Here is a 4,666-nt window from a genome sequence, read left to right on the forward strand (position 1 = left end):
GGTGCCGTCCACGTGGCCGTGTAGGAGGTACTCACGGAACACAAGCGAAAAATACCGCTTCCAAGCGGAGTAGGAGGCGGTGGTGTGATCGAGCTTGACCGGGACGCGCTCATGGATGTTGAGGTTGCGGACGAGGGTGACATCGGGACCGGCGAACGGGTTGGAGACGGTGGAGGAGGAGGAACTCATGGTGGTTCGGCTCGGGTGGTAGGGTGCGGCGCGGGTTAAGGGAGAGAGGGGGTAGGGCGCGGCGCGGGGAGAGAGGGAGGGGCGCGGCACGGGTGGAGGGGAGGGAGGGTTGCGGCGCGGGTGGAGGGAGGCGGAAGGGTTAGGATCGTGCTGCGATAGATACCATGTAGAAGGACAAGTTATGGGCTGTGCAATCTCGATGTATTGATCGGTGCACCAGGCACGTATATATAAGTACAGAGGTGGGCCACAACCTCAATTATACAAGGAAACAGAAGGTGGGCCCTACACACACATATACACGTACACAATATACTCAGCAAGTGGGTCCACTATAGGAATCATGTCATTTGCCGTCAACCGAGAACAGACGCGAAGACTTTGCCGTCGGCAAGTTGAGGACAAACACAGTCAGCAAAGACTATATCGGCAAAGAGCTAATTTGACGTCAACTTTTCATCACGGACAATGACTTTACCGTCAATTAAACTATGTGTTTGTCGTCTGTAGAAAAAACACAAGCGGCAAAGAAAAGCATCTTTGCCATGAGCAGCTGATGCGCATGTGTCGTCAGCTAGACTCGTCTTGTCACTAGCCTCAAATATCACAGATCGCAAAGAATTTTTTAAAAAAAAATCTGCATCGACCACCCTACTCGCTCGTGCAGCCACCGCCTGGCCGCGCTCGCCTGCCCTGCTCAGGTGTCCTGCCGGCTTGCGCCGTCGCTACCCGGCAGCGCTCGCCCAGCCCTGCTCGGAATAACTGGAAGTCTTCTGAAGCGTCGGTCTCGGATGCGTCACATAAAGGTACTTAAATGAAAGAGTTGGAGAGCTTTCAGAGATGGGATGTAGTCGAAGAGACTCAAGAAGAACACATACACTTTCCTTGTCTGGAGGAACTATCAGTTGAGAAATGCCCAAAGCTGACAGTGTTACCTGAAGCACCATTGCTTCAAGAACCATGTAGTGGAGGTGGTTATAGATTGGCACGCTCAGCGTTTCCTGCCTTAAAGGTGCTTAAAATGAAATGCTTGGGGAGCTTTCAGAGATAGGATGCAGTCGAAGGTACATTGTTTCCTCAGCTTGAGAAATTGTCAGTCCAGAAATGCCCAAAACTAGTAGCATTGCCTGAAGCACCAAAACTCAGTGTATTATAAATTGACGATGGCATGCAAGAGATATTCCACTGTGTAGACAGGTATTTGTCTTTATTGAGCAATCTGACACTGTGGCTAGAACACACAGAAACAACATAAGAGGTTGAATGCATTTCAATTGTACCTGTGGACAGCAAAGAGAAATGTAACCAGAAATACCCTCTTATAGTTGTGGAGTTAGGATGCTGCAACTCATTATTTGGACCAGGTGCACTAGAGCCGTGGGACTATTTTGTACACCTTGAAAAGTTGGGAATTTATAGATGCGATGTGCTCGTCCACTGGCCAGAGAATGTGTTCCAAAGCTTGGTATCCTTGAGGAGATTAGTGATTAGAAACTGCGAAAATCTGACTGGATATGCACAAGCTCCTCTTGAGCCATTGGCATCTGAAAGGAGTGAACAGCTGAGAGGTCTGGAGTCTCTTTTCTTAAGAAACTGACCAAGGTTAGTAGAGATGTTCAACGTCCCGACATCTCTCAGGAAAATGTATATTCATCAGTGCATTAAGCTTGAGTCCATATTCGGCATGTAGCAGGGCATGGCAGAGTTAGTCCAAGTACCTTCTAGCAGTGAGGCAATCATGCCTGCAGCTGTATCAGAATTTCCCTCCACACCCATGAATCACTTCTGTCCATGCCTAGAAGATCTAGGTTTATTTGGATTTGGAAGTTTACAAGCGGTTCTACATCTGCCTCCATCCTTAAAGACCATATTAATTGTTGCCTGCAGTAGCATTGAAGTCCTATCATGTCAGCTGGGTGGGCTCCAGAAACCAGAAGTCACTGCCTCCATAAGCAGAAGTCCCATCATCCTAGAGCCACCAGCAGCAACAGGACCAACTGCAAGAGAGCATTTACTTCCTCCCCATCTTGAATATCAAGTAATACGGAACTGTGTTGGCATGTTGGGTGGGACTCTTCGTCTGCCTGCACCCCTCAAGAGAGTGCGCATTATTGGCAAGAGTTGGTTGACATCATTGGAGTGTCTGTCGGAAGAGCACCCCCAATTGCTGGAAACCCTTGGTCTTGAGAACTGCAGTACCCTGGCATCCCTACCGAATGAGCCGCAAGTATACAGGTCTCTCTAGTAGACCCTCTGCATATACCGCATGTGCATGCTTCAGAATCAACCGTGCGGGTATTATCTCCCGCTTATTATAAAAAAAGTAGGAACAAGGTAATTAAGGAATGTAAGGAGTACAAATCGATCATTATAGTGGATTAATACATCTCAGCCTCTGCATTTGTTGGAGCTCTCACAGCCGCGGGTGTAGTTGTTGGCCTCGTCTTCCACGTGGGTCAGACCGTTACGCCCGCAATGCGTTGTACAGGATTTTCTCGGCGTCGGCGCCCCCGGCCCCGCACGCTGCGCCAACAACAGCACCGCCACCGCCACCAGCAGCACCCGGCCCGCCGCCGGCGAGCTCTCCTTCATGTGGTACGCCATTCTAGCTAGGTTTCTACTGATTGGATGCCCAACAAAAATGTAGCCGGCCGGGGTAGACAATCTGCCTCAACTTGTAGAATCAGGAGCCGCATGAATCAGGAAGGTCATGGAGGAGAATTCAGTCGTGTAGCCTGACAGTGATGTACATTTGTGGCTTTTCTAGCTAAATAGCTTTGTACCCTATGTGGATGCCACTTCAAATAATCGTCAACATAATTCTCCTGCACGCGTTATACAAATGGCGAAGAAGAAGTTCGCGTGGAACATTTCGTTTCTTATCGATGTCCGAGAGAAAAGCTCCTAGGAAGTTCGTCCACTCGGTGGATTATAAGTTTAAGTTTGTTACAACATCCAATCATCCATATAATCTCTGTGTTTCTTCTGTTTTCTACCAGTCATATTTCACATGTGCATCAGAGGAAAAATGCTTTCAGCGGGCATGTTGGAGCGCGCATACCAAGTTCCCACATTGCAAATATGATCCTAGCCATTAATATGTTTAATTCCACATTTTCTTGATCTAATTTGTAAATGATTGGACAACCTGCTATAGTCTTATAGATTATGAGCCGCCAAATCCACATTTCTCTTGGTCTAATTTCTAAATGATAATGTGCAGCATCTATCTCCTGGTGAACCTTTTTTTCTTGCGACTGTATCTCCTGGTGAACCTATTTTACGATAAGATTTTTTTAGGGCATTCTTTAATGATTTTTTCCTGTAGCCCTTAAATAAAATCAAGTGCAGTTCACAGTAAGTTTACTGCTCCTAGCTAGTTGTAAATAACAAGTTCAATTCAGTCTGATTTAGTTCTTGACATGACCGTGCTGCCAGCAACTCCCTTTCTCTAGGTAGCACAATAATTGTACTGGTTTGATGTAAAGGACATAAATACAAAGAAATAAATTGGAAGCTTATTTCAAATTAACTAGCTAGTGGTGTTTGTGAAGTTCAAGAAAAAGCTGGTCTTTTTTCTCGACAAATAAGTTAACATGCAAAGAATCAATGAATATATTTGCAAGAAAGCAAACATAATTAACGATAAAACTGGTTGTGATTGTCACCGTAGACAATTGTAGTAGTTGGAACTAGATACAAACCAATAAAAAACAAGATCTCAAATCTCCAACCAATAAAGAGTTCAACCCAAATTTTACAGTAACACTATTATATGTAAATAGTGATTATTCCAATACATGGATAATTAATTAAGGCACCAGGTTGCGCTTGTGACCAGGAAAGATAAACTTATGAACTTGCAAGCATGGCAATCAGATCGACATCCACACAATGCCAATATGAACATTGTCTTGATACAACTTTATTTGTATTTTATTTTAGAATTTAAACAACTAGTTTGGGCGGGTCACACATGACGTTGTGTGACACTTTATTTGTCACCGCTGCATCGACATATCCATCGACTAAACAAAGGTGATCCAACTATATATTACTAGAGATCTTTCCTTATTAGTAGCCACCAACTCCGGTGCCAACGCCGAATGGCACCCTAGTGGTGGTTCTATACAACGGCACATTAACATTGCACATTGTTGGCAGGGTACGGAGCGCAATGGAAGTCATCACCTCAAGCTGAGCTATTTGGTGTGGCTGCAAGAAGGTACCCTGTGCCAATTGTTGTTGTTGAGGTTGTTGCCCGAGTTGCTGTTGCGACTGTTGTTGGGGTTGGGAAACGCATTGGCCCAACTGTTGGGGTTGCTGCTGCTGAGTTTGGATGGAACCCTGAACCTGTTGTTGTTCTTGCAGGATGATGGAGTAGACGATAGCACGGATTGCCTCATAGCGGGATTGCTGGGGGATTTGCGGCAACTGCTGGCAACATTGTTGTTGCATCACATGGCAACTGCTCTGC

This window comes from Triticum dicoccoides, chromosome 1B, assembly GCF_002162155.2.
Source record: "Triticum dicoccoides isolate Atlit2015 ecotype Zavitan chromosome 1B, WEW_v2.0, whole genome shotgun sequence".
Classification (NCBI taxonomy): domain Eukaryota; kingdom Viridiplantae; phylum Streptophyta; class Magnoliopsida; order Poales; family Poaceae; genus Triticum; species Triticum dicoccoides.